General features: G+C 43.2%; 1 protein-coding gene across 19 annotated transcripts in view; it reads left to right on the plus strand.

Annotated features, from left to right (window-relative positions):
• LOC118388824 (pleckstrin homology domain-containing family A member 6-like) overlaps positions 1–20,000 on the plus strand; it is a 179,590-nt gene that overhangs the window by 123,127 nt on the left and 36,463 nt on the right. The gene's annotated exons all lie outside the window — the stretch shown is intronic.

Below are 20,000 nucleotides of genomic sequence, written 5' to 3' on the forward strand. Positions count from 1 at the left end.
TAGGGCTAAGTATGATGATGATGATGATGATGATGATGATGAGGATGATGATGACAATGATGGTGATTATGATGACGATGAAGCAGTGTTATGATGATGAAGCAAGACAACATATTTAAGTGCCTTTGAACGGGGTATGGTAGTAGGTGCCAGGTGCACCGGTTTGAGTGTGTCAAGAACTGCAATGTTGCTGGGTTTTTTACGCTCAACATTTTCCCGTGTTTATCAAGAATGGTCCACCACCCACAGGACATCTAGCCAACTTGACACAACTATGGGAAGCATTGGAGTCAACATTGGCCAGCATCCCTGTGGAACGCTTTTGACACCATGTAGAGTCCATGCCCCCACGAATTGAGGATGTTCTGAGGGCAAAAAGGGATGCTACTCAATATTAGGAAGATGTTCCTAACGTTTTGTACACTATATGATGGTCACCCTGGACAGAGAGAGCAGAAGTGATATTGGGGCCATTGAAATACTCTATCCAGGATTCGGGGTGATGTTTTTCGGGGGGTAGATGCTGGGGGACATGTGATCGCCACTCATACAACCCAGTGACATTAGGGGACAATGGGGGATAGTGGGGAATAAGCAGAGATGTCTGGCAGCATGTCAAAACCAAACTCATATATTTACTGTGTGTTTGTGTGTGTGCACGCCTGTGTGTACATGCACATGCATGTGTGTGTGATTGTGAGTGTGTGTTTGCTCACACTGTACTTTGCACCGAAGTGCTCATGAATAAACAGAACGGTGAAAGAGAGGGAGACAAACACAAACAGCATGAGAGAGGGAGAGAGAGGGAGAGAGAGAGAGAGGGAGGGAGACAGAGAGGGAGGGAGACAGAGTGAAAGAGAGAAGGAGAGAAAGAGAAATGGAAGGAGAGCGAGTGTCCTGCCACAGTGCATTCCTCTCTGGTCTTCCAGGCAGTAGCTGAGGGATGGTCAGGAGAGAACAAACAGTCTTACATAAACCCCTACCTAGCACCACGTCACAATATCAGCATGATATATAATATCAAGTTCATTCATATGATTTATTTAACAAAGCCAATGCATATTAATCCCCATCTCAGAATTTGGCGCTGCAATACCAGGTCGAGCTATTTCCCAACACAGTCCCTGTCAGTAGACATATGTCACAAATCAACAAATCCTCTCTAGTACCATAAACGAAAAGGATTCCAGATTTATCGCCATAAAAGCGCAATCACTGTCACGCTCGAACGCATCTTTGGATTTACAAACAAACTGTCTGTTTCAGAAAAGATGATGCAATACCGTTTCGCAATATTCCACAATTAGTCAAATCTCTTCTTGAAATATTTGGATTACCTGGTCTCATTTGTGTTTGGTGGTTAAGACAATGTATGGGTTGTACAGTAGGTGTGTTGCAGTGTTTCTTTGTGGATAGCGTTGCTGTATGCCATTGGTTGTTGCCACAGCGTCTCTGTGTGTCGGTGTTGATGCGAGACCTGTTGTGACAGCCGCGGTGACATGGCATTTGCCTGACAGTTCTACGAAGCGGTAGACTATGTACTGTATACCAGCAGCTAAAGGGTTCAGCCCGTTACACTGGCACCTCTGTAGACGTTCATATGTCTATGTGCATGGTTTTAAAGGCAAATAGCAGTAGAAGAAGAAACAGGCAAAAAAAAAATGTACCTTTTCACAAGTGATTTCCAAATACCTTTAACGGTCGCCCCAGAATGAGTTGCTTTATGCACGTGATGTCAGAATGCTCCCACTCTTCCGAAATGGGATTGTTACGCAACAGAAAAAGTTAAACGCCAGTAAATGTTTCAATGACTTGTATCCCAAAAGCCTTTCAGAGACAGTACAGGGGAAACATAATGTTCGTACTGACTGACACAGTATTCTCGGTAGCCTATTCAGCTGTATTGTTATGGTGGTGGTGGTGGTGGTGGTGGTGGTGGTGCTGGTGGTGGTGGTGGTGCTGGCCACTGAAAGGTTATTAGTCTCCTCCCCTCCATGCTGTTATCTTGCTGCCCAGTGTTGATTGTACAGGGAGGAGGTGTGAGCGTGAGACAGTATGAGTCATGAGGATGGAGCAGAGCAGCCAGAGGTTTCCAGAGACCTTTAGTCTGCAAGGTATTTACAGTGTGGACTGGAACTGGAAGTGATGCGTAAGGTCTACAAAATGCTGTTCGTGGTTATGGTGTTATAACACTGAAGTTTCAGGATCTGGCGATCCCTGTTGAAACAACGTCAACCAAGTACATGCTTTTTTTTTGTTGATGTTGAAGACCTTTTTGTGCTTTTTTGTTTCGTTGTCGTTCGTATTGTAATGTTTCAGGGAAGTGACTCTCATTATTAGCTAGGTATTCGGGGTTAGATAGTAGACAGTATGTGGGGTTATTAATATACTGTATGGCACAATGTTTAAGTATAGGAGAGTGTGAGGCCAGGTATGCAGGTCTAAGTGCTGTGTAGGAGACAGACAGACTGTACAGGTATGTCATGGTGTTTGCGTGTTCTCAGTACTAATACAGGGTGGTGATCTGGCCTGATTTTGTTCTGGCTGTTGTTAGCGGAGGGAGGCGAGATTTTGTTTCTGTTGCTGGCCACTTTCGTCTTGTCTGGTGGGGCCCCTCTGGGCTGAGGAGGGGAGGAGACGGGACAGGATGGAAGTCGAGTTTGAGCACGCACCTGGAGCCTCGGGCTGGGATTCCTGTAGAACTCCTTCTTTATGACACCTGTCATTTCAAAAAGAGACCAATGAGAGAGAGAGAGGGGTGCAGGAGAGAGGGGAGAGGGGAGTGGAGACTCTAAACTACATGTTTACCTTTGATTATAAGATTACGTTTCAGAGGTGGACTGCTTTGACTTTACTTTTCACTACCGACACACTTTATTTTTCATGAAGGCATGAATGCTTCATTAAATGCTTAATGGAAATTGTGTAAGCTCTAACACTTTGGATATGAGCCAGGACTGCAAGGACTGTTGTTTTGCTGTGAGCTCCAAACCGAAGGGGCAGCCTTCACTAAGTACAGGCTGAGGTAACAGACACAGAGGTGGAGTTGGAACCTGGAATAGACCTTATTTATGATCGGGGTCACCCAACCATTACAACACTATCTACAGTATCTAGGCTCATCCCTATCTGACCGCACTTGGTTCAACCCTGCATGGTTTAGACTTGTAAAAGGCTATAATGTCTAACAGACACCTCTCAGCTCACAGCATTTTTCAAAGTAAATTATTAAACGAGAACACTTGGCCTGTGTGTGTGTGTGTGTGTGTGTGTGTGTGTGTGTGTGTGTGTGTGTGTGTGTGTGTGTGTGTGTGTGTGTGTGTGTGTGTGTGTGTGTGTGTGTGTGTGTGTGTGTGTGTGTGTGTGTGTGTGTGTGTGTGTGTGTGTGTGTACGTTGTGTATGACTGGTTAACTAGTGTCTTAAGACTGAGTTACAGCTAGACGTGTATTTGTATGTGTGTGTGTGATTTTTCTTGAGCTTCTTATGTGAAGGTTGTATAATATACAGTACTTGCTCTATCTTGTTGCCACCAGTGAGGCTGCATTGCGTTCTCGTGTGTGTGTGTGTGTGTGTGTGTGTGTGTGTGTGTGTGTGTGTGTGTGTGTGTGTGTGTGTGTGTGTGTGTGTGTGTGTGTGTGTGTGTGTGTGTGTGTGTGTGTGTGTGTGTGTGTGTGTGTGTGTGTGTGTGTGTGTGTGTGTGTGTGAGAACCATACGTGCAGACCCTCAGGGAGTGCACTAGTTATTCAACCCCATGGTGAGAGTAAATCTCATGGTCCATACCACCTTCACTCAGAGGGGTGTCACCTGAGTGTGAGATATTCCCATGTCAAATATTCTCACAGATTATGCATTCTGCCGTGGAAGTGCTTACGTGTCTATGTGTTATGTGTTATGGGAGCGAGTTATGTGTTATGGGAGCGAGAGAGAGACACACACAATCTCTCAGTCAATCTCTAATAATATTTACAATGCCTTCAGAAAGTATTCACACCTTTTTAATATTTCCACATTTTGTTGTTTTACAGCCTGAATTTAACATTTATTTTTTTGTGTCACTGATCTACACAGAATATCCCATAATGTCAAAGTGGAATTTTGTTGGTTGAATTTTTTACAAATTAATACAAAATGTCAAGCTGAAATGTCTTGATGTCAATAAGTATTCAACCCCTTTGTTAAGGCAAGCCTAAATAATTTTGGGAAGTAAAAATGTGCTGATCAATTCACATAATAAGTTGCATGGATCCATTAAGTATTCAATAGTAGTGGTTATCATGATTTTTGACTGACTACCCCATCTCTGTGCCCCACACATGTTTGGGGTAAATCCAATACAACACATCACTGAATACCACTCTTCATATTTTCAAGCATGGAGGTGGCTGCATCATATTATGGGTATGCTTGTCATTGGCAAGAACTAGGGAGTTTCTTAGGATGAAAAGAAACGGAATACAGCTATACGCAAAGGCACAATTCTAGAGGAAAACCTGGTTCAATCTGCTTTCCAAAAGATACTGGCAAACAAATTCACCTTTCAGCAGGACAATAACACAAGGCAAACTCTACACTGGAGTTACTTACCAAGATGACATTAAATGCTCCTTCGTGGCCAAGTCACCATTTTGACTTAAATCTGCTTGAGAATCAATGGCAAGACTTGAAAATGGCTGTCTAGCCATGAACAACAATCAACTTGACAGAGCTTGAAGAATTCTGAAAAAATGTACAATGCAGGTTTGCAAAGCACTTAGACTTACCCAGAAATACTCACGGCTGTAATCACTGCCAAAGGTGCGTCTACAGAGTATTGACCCAGGGGTGTGAATACTTATGTAAATGAGATATTTCTGTATTTCATTTTTAATAAACGATATGTATATTCCCCTTTCTCTAATCACTATTACTATGATTTATTTGTGACTGTTATTGTTGTTTTTATTATCTCAGTGGCCTTGTCATTTTACTAAAGCTTGAGAGAGAGCGAGAGTGAGAGAGAGTGAGAGAGAGAGAGAGAGAGAGAGAGAGGGAGAGAGAGAGAGAGAGACAGACAGACCTGTGTCGAAGTGAGGTCTGTTATGCTTACCTTGTCAAAGTGATCAGGTCAAGATACAGTAGAGGCTATCTGGTGTAGCTGTATCAGCTGCTGTCATGTGCAACATCCCTATTGTATTAGCTGCTGTTTCACTGGGTTCAGTCAGCCATGGCCATGCAATGAGAACACTGATAGAATATTGATGAAGGAGTCTTACATAAGTTTAGTGCAGCAGCACTGTATCAGTCTGACGGTTCTCTCTCTGCTACTCTGTTAGAACTACCCCGCCTCTGAGATACCCACCATCATCAAACCAGGGAGAACAACGTGTTTGTGTGTGTGTGTGTCTGTAGTGTGCCCAGACCCAGATTCATATGGGTACACAAACAATCAGGGTTGCAAAAAGCCCTCAAATAATCACTATGTAATCAGTATACAGCCCTTAACCAGGCAGATTGCTCAAGATTGACTTCTTAATTGGACGTCTGCCCTTGTCTTGAGGACATCGGGAAATGCCTACAAATCCGGCCACTGGGGGCAACAGTGAGCGCTATTACCATCAAGTAGGCTTGGGTTTTTCTATGGCGTTGTGCACGGGGGTGACGGATGTGCGTAATCCCATCACTCCGGATCAGAAGATCGCCTGTTAAATCCCAGTGTTCGTAATCCCAGTGTGTGTAATCCCATCACTCCGGATAAGAAGGTTGCGTGTCTAATCCAGTGGTAGACACTTGTTTATTTTTATTTCGTTTTAACCCTATCCCAAACCTTTACCTTTACCTTAACCATTCAGAATGAATGCCTAAATTCAACGTTTTAACCCTATCCAAAACCTTAGCATGATAGCACATACCGATAGGATCCAGTCCAGGCACTAATGCTAGTTTAGCATTGGCTTACAAAACTACCTCTAACTTCCTTCATACTGGAAAGAGAGGCGTACAAATGGTATCCACGAGTTGATGTGACGCTGAGGAAGTAGATTTTGCCATCCTGAAATATCCCTTTAACTTCAAAATGTGATGTTCAGAGCAACTTCTAAATGTGTCATTTGTAGAAAAGGAACGATGTTGAGCAGGAGGAGCAACCCAGCGTGTGGAAAACACTTGGAGAAAAGTGCAAAAACGTCTAATTCTGCTGTGAGAATGTGAGAGTCACATACACCCCCCCCACACACACACACACACACACATTCTCCCACCAGCCCAGAACAGATATTGTGCTTTCACAGTGTTAAGGTATCCAGTGGGATTGAGCAAGAGGACAAGTACATTAGAGTGTCTAGTGTGAGAAACAGACACCTCACAAGTCCTCTACTGGCAGCTTCATTAAATAGTGCCCGCAAAACACCAGTCTCAACGTCAACAGTGAAGAGATGACTCCGGGATGCTGGCTTTCTAGTCAGAGTTGCAAAGAAAAGCCATACAGTATCTCAGACTGGCCAATAAATAGAACATGTTAAGATGTGCAAAAGAACACATACACTGGACAGAGGAACTTTGCCTAGAAGGCCAGCATCCCGGAGCCGCCTCTTCACTGTTGACGTTGAGACTGCTCAGTTGTGCACCGAAACCTCCCACTCCTTTTTCTATTCTGTTTAGAGACGCAAAAAATCTGCAGTTTCCAGCTACAATAGCAATTTTCAACATTAATAATGTATTTCTGATCAATTTTATGCAATTTTAATGGACAAGAAAATGTGCTTTTCTTTCAAAAACAGGGATATTTCTAAACCCCAAACTTTTGAACGGTAGTGTAGGTATGCAGGGTATGAATATGGTGAACATTCATTCATATATATGCAGGGCATTCATATGGAGCATCCAGTGTTGCAGCAGGCAGCGGTGTAGGCATCCGGAGTGTTTTGTATTACAGCGGGACATAGACGTCAGGAATATATGTTGTAGAGAGAGCCCATGTTGTATAAATCTAGAGAGCTGTGCATTGTAGCGGGACTTCGATATAATATGTAGGATCATGTGTTGTAGTCCCTTACGTAAAAAACACATGAATTTCACGTGATCTCATGTGAAGTTAATGTGATTAACGTGACAACATGTAAAGCAACATGTGATAACATGAAACTACACACGTGAAAACATGACATTTCTACTCATTTGAAATATTGTGATTTTCCACATGAAATCCTGTGGTTTTTCTGTAAGGGATATGATTGCCCTGGCTCTCTCTTTTTCTACCTCCCTTGTTGCAGTCCCATACTCCCTTTCCCCCCAGCCTGCCCAACCTCTGACTGTATCTGTTTGTAAAGTACATTTGAATGGTTGTATTTTTTTGTGTCTTTCCTCCCTTCGAGTCCCACACTCCCCTTATCACCATTCTTCCTCTTTCTCCCTCTCCCCATGCCACCCTCTCACTCTCTCTCTCTATTTCTCTCTCTCCATCTCCGCCTCCCTTCATCATCTGCCCTCTTCCCAGCTTGGTGTGGTTTCCCAGGGTCAGGGTTGTAGGGTCGTTTATTGCGTTACCTTGTACTCAGCCTGGGAGCAACACGTGTGTTCTATCTGTGTCTGCTTGTCTGTCTACCTTGGATGCTCTCCAAGACACACACACACACACACACACACACACACACACACACACACACACACACACACACACACACACACACACCACACACACACACACACACACACACACACACACACACACACACACACACACACACACACACACACACACACACACACACACACACACTTTGGTACAGTGCTGGGAAGTTACAAGTTACACTATTACAAATCATCCCAGCTCTTGTCTTGGTAATGACAGCCATTAGCTATACTGTCTGAGTGGTGGGATGACTGTCTGTGTCTGCTTGCCATACCCACGACAAGTAGGGGTGCTGAGGGTGCTGCACTACCCCCTGATTTTTTTAAAAACAATAATAAAAATACAAAAATCACAAAAGTAATGCACTTGGCATTTACTACTATTAGCGAGAAGAATGAATGAAAGGTTTGTTGTGAGTTTTTGCCCTGTCCCTTTCTTTGTGATTGTCATTGTAATGGAATCTAGAAAGAACAAAACCTTGTCCTCAAGCATTTACATCAAAAGGTGCAAAGTTATGGGCAAAGACACCTAAGATCCATATAAAATAAAATATTTTCCGTAATAAAATAACATGGGATGCAACCACTGTTTGTGTAGTATTTATTTACGATCCTTACAAACCACTTAATGTAAATGTACATTATTGTATTGTACATAGGCTGGTCATCTAGGTTTGTACCTGTATACTTTCCATCACCATGAAGAAGAACAATGGACAATACAGTAATTGAGTAGATGGAGGCATCAAGGGGTTTGTGATGATGTGATATGATGCCGTGGCTCAGTTGGTAGAGCATGGTACTTGCAATGCTAGGGTTGTGGGTTTGATTCTCACTTGGCACCAGTACAAAAACATATGAAAATGATTGCTCTGGATAAGAGCATTTACAAAAATGGAAAAATAATGAATACACCATTTCAGCTTTAAGTTGCATTTGCAAAGTATTTCAAGAAACTAGAAAACATATATCAAGCAATAATCAGACTCAAGTTACAAATGTTGGCAAACACATTTAGTTTTTAAAAAATGCACAAAAGTAGTGCACTGGACCTTTGCTAGTCCTGTATTAGCGGAACAATATAGAAGTCTACAGTGCGTCACAGCACCCCCATACCCAAACGACTTCCCACGGCTATGCTGCTTGCTCTGTGATAGCCAGACAGACAGACACACAGGTGGGAGAGAGACTATCAGCAACAGCAGACTCCAACACTCAGTGAAAACAATGTCTTGAGCAAACCTTAAAAATGAGCTTTCTACCAAAATACCTTACGACAGACCACGTATACACCGTACACACCCTTATTGGCAACCAAACCAACCAAAACAAAAACAAAGTATTCTCATCCAGTCAAACTTTATTTGTCACACGCACCGAATACAATAAGTGTAGACTTTACCGTGAAATGCTTACTGCACAACAGTGCAGTTCAAGAAGAGTTAAGAAAATATTTACCAAGTAGACTAAAATAAAAAGTAATAATAAAAAATAACACAATAAGAACAACAATAATGAGGCTATATACAGGGGCCACCGGTACCAAGTCAGTGTGCTGGGGTACAGGTTAGTTTGTACATGTAGGTGGGGTGAAGTGACTATGCATAGATAATAAACAGCGAGTAGCAGCAGTGTACAAAAGAGAGGGGGGTGTCAATGTAAATAGTGCGGTGGCAATTGTATTAATTGTTCAGCAGTCTTATGGCTTATGGTAGAAGCTGTTGAGGAGCCTTTTGGTCCTAGACTTGACTCTCCGGTATCGCTTGCCATGCGGTAGCAGAGAAAACAGTCTATGACTTGGGTGACTGGAGTATCTGACAGTTTTATGGACTTTCCTATTGTATAGTTCCTGGATGACAGGGAGCTTGGCCCCAGTGATGTACTGGGCAGTTCGCACTACCCTCTGTAGCACCTTATGGTCAGATGCCGAGCAGTTGCCGTACCAGGTGGTGATGCAACAGGTCAGGGCGCTCTCGATGGTGCAGCTGTAGAAACTTTTCAGGATCTGAGGACCCATGCCAAATCTCTTCAGTCTCCGTATGGGGAAAAGGTTTTGTAATGCCCTCTTCATGAATGTCTTGGAATGTTTGGACCATGATAGTTCATTGGTGATGTGGACACCAAGGAACTTGAAACTCTGGATCCACTCCACTCAACAAACTTAATGATGGTGTTGGAGTTGTGTTTGGCCACGCAGTTGTGGGTGAACAGGGAATACAGGAGGGGACTAAGTACACACCCCTGAGGGGCCCCAGTGTTAAGGATCAGCGTGGCAGACGTGTTGTTGTCTACTCTTACCACCTGGGGGCAGCCCATCAGGAAGTTCAGGATCCAGTTGCAGAGAGAGGTGTTTCGTCCCAGAGTCCTTAGCTTAGTGATGAGCATCTTGGGCACTATGGTGTTGAATGCTGAGCTGTAGTCAATGAACAGCATTCTCACATAGGTGTTCCTTTTGTCTAAGTGGGAAATTGTGGAGTGCAATTGAGATTGAGTCATCTGTGGATCTGTTTGGGCGGTATGCGAATTGGAGTGGTTCTAGGGTGTCCGGGAGGATGCTGTTGATTTGAGCCATGGCCAGCCATTCAAAGCACTTCATGGCTACCGACATGAGTGCCACGGTATGGTAATCATTTAGGCAGGTTACCTTCACTTCCTTGGCACAGGGATTATGGTGGTCTGCTTGAAACATGTTGGTATTACAGACTCTGTCAGGGAGATGTTGAAAATGTTAGTGAAGACACTTGACAGTTGGTCCACGCATGCTTTGAGTACACGTCCTGGTAATCCGAGTACATGTCCTGGCCCAGCGGCTTTGTGAATGTTGACCTGTTTAAAGGTTTTGTTCACATCGGCTACCGAGAGCGTTATCACACAGTCACCCAGAACAGACGGTGCTCTTGTGCATGCTTCAGTGTTGCTTGCCTCGAAGCGAGCATAAAATGCATCACTGCGCAGCTCGCGTCTTGGTTTCCCTTTGTAGTCCTTAACCTCTTGCTCCTACCTGGCACGCAGGCGTCCCATCTAGACATCTGGAAATGCAAATGCACTACGCTAAATGCTAATAGCACTCGTTAAAACTCAAACGTTCATTAAAATACACATGCAGGGTATTGAATTAAAGCTACACTCGTTGTGAATCCAGGCAACAAGTCCGATTTTTAAAATGCTTTTCGGCGAAAGCATGAGAAGCTATTATCTGATAGCATGTAACACCCCAAAAGACCCGCAGGGGACTTAAAAAAAATAATTAGCATAGTCGGCGCTACACAAACCGCACAAATAAAATATAAACATTCATTACCTTTGACCATCTTCTTTGTTGGCACTCCTAGATGTCCCATAATCACTATTGGGTCTTTTTTTCGATTAAATTGGTCCATATATAGCCTAGATATCGATCTATGAAGACTGTGTGATCAACGGAAAAAAATAGCGTCTTATAACGTAACGTCATTTTTTAAAATTAAAAAAGTCGACGATAAACTTTCACAAAACACTTTGAAATACTTTTGTAATGCAACTTTAGGTATTAGTAAACGTTAATAAGCGACCAAATTGATCACGAGGCGATGTATATTCTATTGCTGTACGTCTGGAAATAATGTCCGGGTAAATCTCAACCAAAATATCCGGTCGGAGATCTGAAGAAATGGGCTGTCTCTTCTTCGTTTGACCAAGAAACAAAGCCTAGGCAAATGACAAGACTGTTGACATCGTGTGGAAGCTGTAGGAATTGCAATCTCGGCTCCAGGTCATTTGCTTTCCCATAGACAATACATGCAAGTGGCGCATTGATATATTTTCCAATTTTCAGTGATCAGATTTTCCTGCGCTTTTCGATGAAACGCACGTTCTGTTATAGTCACAGCCGTGATTTAACCAGTTTTATAAACGTCTGAGTGTTTTCTATCCACACATACTAATCATATGCATATACTATATTCCTGGCATGAGAAGCAGGGCGCTGAAATGTTGCGCGATTTTTAACAGAATGTTCGAGAAAGTAGGGGGTAGGAGTAACAGGTTAACAGTTTTCAAGCCCTGCCACATCCGACTAGCGTCAGAGCCGGTGTAGTATGATTCAATCTTAATCCTGTATTGACACTTTGCTTGTTTGATGGTTCGTCCAAGGGCATAGCGGGATTTCTTAGAAGCGTCCGGATTAGTCTCTCGCTCTTTGAAAGTGGCATTTCTAGCCTTTAGCTCACTGTGGATGTGGATCCATGGCTTCTGGTTGGGATATGTATGTACAGTCACTGTGGGGACGTCATCGATGCACTTATTGATGAAGGTAATGACTGAGGTGGTGTACTCCTCAATGCCATTGGATGAATCACTGAATATTTTCCAGTCTGTGCTAGCAAAACAGTCCTGTAGTGTAGCATCCACATCATTTGACGACTTCTGTATTGAGCGAGTCATTGGTACTTCCTGCTTTTGTTTTTGCTTGTAAGCAGGAATCAGGAGGATAGAATTCTGGTCAGATTTTCCAAAAGGAGGGCGGGGGAGAGCTTTGTATGCATCTCTGTGTGTTGAGTAAAGGTGGTTTATGATGTTTTTTTCTCTGGTTGCACTTGTGACATGCTGGTAAAAATTTGGTAAAACTTATTTAAGTTCGCCTGCATTAAAGTCCCCGGCCACTAGGAGTACCACTTTTGGGTGAGCATTTTCTTCTTTGCTTATGGCCTTGGTTGAGTGCGGTCTTAGTGCCAGCTTCATTCTGTGGTGGTAAATAGATGGCTACAAATAATATAGATGAGAACTCGCTTGGTAGATAGTGTGGTCTACATCTAATCATAAGGTACTCTACCTCAGGCAAGCAATACCTCGAGACTTCTTTAATATTAGACATTGCGCACCAGCTGTTATTGACAAATAGACACACCCACCCAGCCCTTGTCTTACCAGAGGTAGCTTCTCTGTTCTGCCGGAACATGGAAAATCCCGCTAGCTCTATATTGTCTTTATCGTCGTTCAGCCACGTCTCAGTGAAACATCAGATGTCCCGTTGGTAGGATCATTTTAATTGTAGGTCATCCATTTTATTTTCCAATGATTGCACGTTAGCAAGAAGAACGGATGGCAGTGGGAGTTTACTTGCTCACCTACGGATTCTCAAAACGCTGCCTGATCTGTGGCCCCTTTTCCTGCATTTTTCTTCACGCAAAGGCGTGGATCTGGGCCTGTTCCAGTGAAAGAGGATATCCTTCTTGTCGGACTCGTTGAAGGAAAAAGTGTATTCCAGTCCGCGGTGAATAATCGCTGTTCTGATGTCCAGAAGTTATTTCCGTTTATAAGAGATGGTAGCAGCAACATTATGTACACAATAAGTTAAAAAAATAAGTTACACAAAACGCCCCAAAAAGTAACCAAATAGCAACAATTGGTTGGGAGAATGTAAAACGTTAGCCATGTCGTCGGCGCCATTATGTTCATGCTTTGTTGAATAACAAATATATAAATTACTTCCACAAGGCTGTGAATGATTTGGGAGACCAGTCAAGAAGGGCCTTCTACTCTTTCAAAAGGAACATAAAACTTGACATCCCAATTAGAATCTTGCTAAAAATACTTCAATCAGTTATAGAACCCATTGCCCTCTGTGGTTGTGAGGTCTGGGGTCCACTAATCACTAATCACTAATCAATAATTTACAAAATGGGACAAACCCAATTGAGACTGTGCATGCAGAATTCTGTAAAAATATACTTTATACTATACTTGCTAGTTATCAAAATCCAAAAAATAGCTTTTAACTTCCTTTTAGGTGGTTGTAGTATTTTGCTTACACATTCCATCACAAAGCCTTCGTCTACAGAAAGATTAACCTAGAGAAGACTCCCCTCAGCCAGCTGGTTCTGAGGCACACTGCCCACAAAATGAGGTGGAAACTGAGCTGCACTTCTTAACCATCTGCCAAATGTATGAACACCTTAGAGATGCATATTTCCCACAGATCACACAAACCCACAAAGAATTTGAAAACAAATCAAACATTGATAAACTCCCATATCTGTTCGACAAAATACCACAGTGTGCAAGCACAGCTGCAAGATATGTGGTCCGTTGCCATGAGAAAAGGGCAACCAGAACAAACAACATAATGTAAATACCACCAATATTTATCTGTTAATTTATTTTCCCTTACTATTCGAGAGAGAGAGAGAGAGAGAGAGAGAGAGAGAGAGAGAGAGAGAGAGAGAGAGAGAGAGAGAGAGAGAGAGAGAGAAGGGGCTCCTGTACCATTGTCTCAGAGAGAGTATGAGCTGTAGATGCCCAGAGCAGAGCATAACGGGAAGCGTATCTGTAAGATGGTAGGTATTCTACGTCTTCCTGACATGGAAGAGACTCAGTGACATAGAGAGAGAGAAGTGTCGCCAATGTACCCCGGGGCATGTTTGACTAGTCAAGCACACTGTGTACTGTATCCCTACATCCGTGGCCTTGGTGTTTACACACACACACACACACACACACACACACACACACACACACACACACACACACACACACACACACACACACACACACACACACACACACACACACACACACACAAATTAGATCAGAAAGCATCAGGATCACAGGAAGCTTGTGTTCAGGGACGTGGGGGATGGGGGAGATGGGGGGATGAAGTGGGGGAGGAAGGAGGGAAAGGATAGTAGAAGAGAAAGGTTCAGGAAATGGGATGGAAATAATGAGGGGGGAGGAAAGGAGAGAGGGGACATGTTTGCCGTTTTAACGGTTGAGAACATCTGCACTCGTCTGGCACATCTGTCCGTTCCCTGTTCGTCATTCCCGTTGCCTCCTGCACCGTGTTCAATGGAGCGAGGGAGAGAGGAGTATTCCATGAACACCGGTTACACCCCCCCACCAGTGTCTATTACACTGTCATCCTTATACACCCCTCTCCCCTCTCCTCTCCTCCCTCTCTCTCTCTCTCTCTCTCTCTCTCTATTCATCGCTCAGCTCTCCTCACTGCCGATCCCGCTCCAGGCGGAGCCCGGGGACAGCAGGTAATCATACATCTTCAATCCAGACTCATGTTGCCAATGACCTGCATCCCTTTTAACAGCTAGAAGAAATGGGAGAGAGAGGACAAGTAGAAAGCGAGAGATCTCTTAAGTAGAAGCCCAATTGGATTTATACCAAAACAAGTACGACCGATCATATTTGCACCCTACACACCCTGATTGATAAACATTTATGCTTGCTTTATCAACTTCCAAAAAGCATCTGATTGTATTTGGCATACAGGACTCTTCTAAAAAGCTATTGAAAGTGGTGTAGGGGGTAAAACATATGACATAATTAAATGAATGTATACTGGGAAAACGTGCAGCATCAAAATTGGGAAGAAAATAATATAATTATTTAACCGGGGGAGACATTCACTAGGTTTACAATATGAGCTTAGAGCTCTTCAATATTTACATCAACGTCAACGTCATGGCCACTATTCTAGTAAAATCCTCAGCAGGGTATTCTATGCCATTGAAAACAAACTCAAATTAAAAATTTGGCTAAAACGAATTGAATGTGTCATTGAACCAATTGCACTTTACGGCAGCGAGGTGTGAGGTCCACTTGCAAAATAAGATTTCACCCCATTGAAACCCTGCATGCAGAGTTCTGTAAGATTCTCCTACATGTCCAAAGGAAAACTACAGCATGCAGGGCAGAGTTAGTCCAATATCCACAAATAATAAAAACTCCAAAAAGAGCAATTAATTTTGGGAAACATCTAAAATACAGTGACCCCCTCTCATATCATTACTAAGCTCTGCAATGCCAAGAGCTGAGCAAAGAAGAGGCCCCTCATCCAGCTGGTCCTGTGGCTGAGTTCACAAACCTGTTACACTTACACACTGAAGCCTCAGGACCAGAACATCCAATCAATGAAAATAAATCAAATTATTACACAGTCAAAACAAAACTACATTGCTTATTGGGAAACACAAGCACAAGAACATAGCAAAATGCAGTGATATCTGGCCCTAAATCGACAGTACCCCAAGGCAAACTATTTGACCATGGTTACTGATCAAAACCTTTGGAGACCTTTACAAAATGTAGGCTTGGTGAGCACAGCCTTGCCATTGACATAGGAAAACCTGGCTCCATGTAGAGGAAAGGCTGTGCAACCACTGCACCACAGCAGAACCCAAGACAGAGCTGCATTTCCTGACAAAATGTAAAAAAATATATACAAATTAGAGAGATGGGGGAAGAGAAAGACGAGGCTATTAAGAAGGGTAAGAGGGCTTGGTTTTGCATACATTTACAGCATTATCTTAATATTTAACCCATAAAACTGTAATAATTGATGTCCCTTTGCCCTCAGAACAGCCTCAATTAGTCTGGGCATGGCCGATGTTGACTCCAATGCTTTCCACAGTTGTGTCAAATTGGCTGGGTGGTGGACCATTCTTGATACACATGGGAAACAGTTGAGCGTCAAAAACCCAGCAGCGGTGCAATTCTGGACAGAAACCCGTGCGCCTGGCACCTACTACCATAACCCGTTCAAAGGCGTTTAAATAGTTTGTCTTGCCCATTCACCCAGAATAACACACAATCCATGTCTCAATTGTCTAATGGCATAAAAATCCTTGTTTAACCTGTCTCCTCCCCTTTCACCTACACTGATTGAAGTGGATTTAACACGTGACATCAATAAGGGATCATAGAGTTCACCTGTATTCACCTGGTCAGCCTGTCACTGAATGACCAGGTGTTATTGATAGTTTGTATCCTCAATATGCATACAGTATACCCTACTGGTACTGATGCTACTGTTACTATGGTATTGCCATGGCTTGCATCAGCATCCTCTCTTCAGGTGGAGGTCCCCTAGCACTTGCCAACGTGCAACTCTCCACCCTGGCATGCAAAGACGTTAATGGCATCAAGTTTGCTACCTAGAAACGATAAGGACACACATAAACACATGCACGCGCACAAGCACACACACATACACACACACACCAAACGATGTCTGGATTGCCTATCTCTTCTCACCAGGCACTGATGCCTGTTGTCTAGGTCCAGGTTATAATTAACCACCCAAGGATAAATATAGATCTTCAGAAACAACAACCTGACAGAAACACTCACATCACAGGCACACACACACACAAGCATGCATGCACACTGAGAAGAGAGGATGAGAAGAAGGAGAAAAGAAAGATAAGGGAGGATGCTTGGATACAGGCATTGGTCATCATGGCGATGGAATTGGCCTCGGTGAATCACTAGGCCTGGGAGAGACACTGGTCTTGCGGTTGTCTTTGACAAGCGTGACTCACAGCTGGGTATTGATTTATTTCACTAGACTAGGGATGGCAACTTTGATGGGGATGGGGGGCCACAAAACAATCTGAACACATGAGGGGCCGCAGTGGCTTGCAGGTCTGTGTACCCACATCCATAACCACAAATGCTGTAAGAGCCGGCCCTAGCCTTTTAGGGACCCCAAGTAACATTTTGTTAGTGGGCCCTCTAGCCCACCAACAATAGTCAGAAGGCCAGCATCCCGGAGTCGCCTCTTCACTGTTGGCGTCGAGACTGGTGTTTTGCGGGTACTATTTAATGAAGCTGCCATTTGAGGACTTGTGAGGCATCTGTTTCTCAAACTAGACACTAATGTACTTGTCCTCTTGCTCAGTTGTGCACCGGGTCCTTCCACTCCTCTTTCTATTCTGCTTATAGACAGTTTGCGCTGTTCTGTGAATGGAGTAGTACACAGCATTGTACGAGATCTTCCGTTTCTTGGCAATTCCTCGCATGAAATAACCTTAATTTCTCAGAACAAGAACAGACTAACGAGTTTCAGAAGAAAGGTCTTTGTGTCAGAACTCCCTAAGGAGATGTGGGTGTGGAGTCAGGCGCAGGAGAAACAAGTTCAGAATGAAAAGGGTGTTCAATAAACCAGCTCAAAAATCACAGGACACCTGACTACAGCAGTCGCCATGAAACACACTCAGACACAGTCCAGGGAAAAACCACCTGTAAAACATGAACGAGCGAAGAACGCAGTAAACTGAAAAAAATCCCGCACAAAAACCCAAAGGAAATGTCGAGAAAAATACCCCCCTAATTAACCAAAATGAAACCAGGTGAAAACACAAAACAGGCAAAACCAAAAGAAAAGGAAAAAGGATCGGTGGCCGCTAGTAGACCAGCGACGACGACCGCCGAGCGCCGCCCGAACAGGGAGAGGAGCCACCCTCGGTGGAAGTCGTGACACTTTGTTTCTGGCCATTTTGAGCCTCTAATTGAACCCACAATTGCTGATGCTCCAGAAGACCAGTTGTATTGCTTCTTTAATTAGAACAACAGTTTTCATCTGTGCTAACATAATTGCCAAAGGGTTTTCTATTGATCAATTAGCCTTTTAAAATGGTAAACCTGGGTTAGCTAAAACAATGAGCCATTGGAACACAGGAGTGATGGTTGTTAATAATGGGCCTCTGTAGGCCTATGTAGATATTCCAATATTAATTTCTAACGTTAACAATGTATACACTGTATTTCTGATCAATTTGACGTTATTTTAACAGACAAAACAACGTGCTTTTCTTTCAAAAACAAGGACATTTCTAAGTGACCCCAAACTTTTGACTGGTATTATGTGTATATTTGTATATACAGTGGGGCAAAAAGCATTTAGTCAGCCACCAATTGTGCAAGTTCTCCCACTTAAAAAGGCCTGTAATTTTCATCATAGGTACGCTTCAACTATGACAGACAAAATTCGATTTTTTTCTCTCCAGAAAATCACGCTGTATGATTTTTTATGAATTTATTTGCAAATTTGCAAATTATGGTGGAAAATAAGTATTTGGTCAATAAAAAAAGTTTAGCTCAATACTTTGTTATATACCCTTTGTTGGCAATGATAGAGGTCAAATGTTTTCTGTAAGTCTTCACAAGGTTTTCACACACTGTTGCTGGTATTTTGGCCCATTCCTTCCATGCAGATCTCCTCTAGAGCAGTGATGTTTTGGGGTTGTTGCTGGGCAACATGGACTTTCAACTCCCTCCAAAAATGTTCTAAGGGGTTGAGATCTGGAGACTGGCTAGGCCACTCCAGGACCTTGAAATGCTTCTTACGAAGCCACTCCTTTGTTGCCCGGGCGGTGTGTTTGGGATCATTGTCATGCTGAAAAACCCAGCCACGTTTCATCTTCAATGCCCTTGCTGATGGAAGGAGGTTTTCACTCAAAATCTCATGATACATGGCCCCATTCATTATTTCCTTTACACGGATCAGTCGTCCTGGTCCCTTTGCAGAAAAACAGCCCCAAAGCATGATGTTTCCACCCCCATGCTTCACAGTAGGTATGGTGTTCTTTGGATGCAACTCAGCATTCTTTGTCCTTCAAACACGACGAGTTGAGTTTTTACCAAAAAGTTATATTTTGGTTTCATCTGACCATATGACATTCTCCCAATCTTCTTCTGGATCATCCAAATGCTCTCTAGCAAACTTCAGACGGGCCTGGACATGTACTGCCTTAAGCAGGGGGACACGTCTGGCACTGCAGGATTAGTCCCTGGCGGCGTAGTGTGTTACTGATGGTAGGCTTTGTTACTTTGGTCCCAGCTCTCTGCAGGTCATTCACTAGGTCCCCCCCGTGTGGTTCTGGGATGTTTGCTCACCGTTCTTGCGATCATGTTGACCCCACGGGGTGAGATCTTGCGTGGAGCCCCAGATCGAGGGAGATTATCAGTGGTCTTGTATGTCTTCCATTTCCTAATAATTGCTCCCACAGCTGATTTCTTCAAACCAAGCTGCTTACCTATTGCAGATTCAGTCTTCACAGCCTGGTGCAGGTCTACAATGTTGTTTCTAATGTCCTTTGACAGCTCTTTGGTCTTGGCCATAGTGGAGTTTGGAGTGTGACTGTTTGAGGTTGTGGACAGGTGTCTTTTATACTGATAACAAGTTAAAACAGGTGCCATTAATACAGGTAACGAGTGGAGGGCAGAGGAGCCTCTTAAAGACGATGTTACAAGTCTGTGAGAGACAGAAATCTTGCTTGTTTGTAGGTGACCAAATACTTATTTCCACCATAATTTGCAAATAAATTCATTAAAAATCCTACAACGTGATTTTCTGGATTTTTTTTCTCTACATTTTGTCTGTCATAGTTGAAGTGTACCTATGATGAAAATTACAGGCCTCTCTCATCTTTTTAAGTAGGAGAACTTGCACAATTGGTGTCTGACTAAATACTTATTTTGCCCCACTGTATATTAATATGAATGTTTTATGATTATTTTCTTAAAAATGTATCCTCTGCCCTACAAAAGGGGGACCTCTGCAGCATGAGGCCCACGGGCTACAAGTCGCCCGTCTCTGCATTAGACATTTTTTGACTTGTATTA

This window comes from Oncorhynchus keta, chromosome 10, assembly GCF_023373465.1.
Source record: "Oncorhynchus keta strain PuntledgeMale-10-30-2019 chromosome 10, Oket_V2, whole genome shotgun sequence".
NCBI lineage: Eukaryota > Metazoa > Chordata > Actinopteri > Salmoniformes > Salmonidae > Oncorhynchus > Oncorhynchus keta.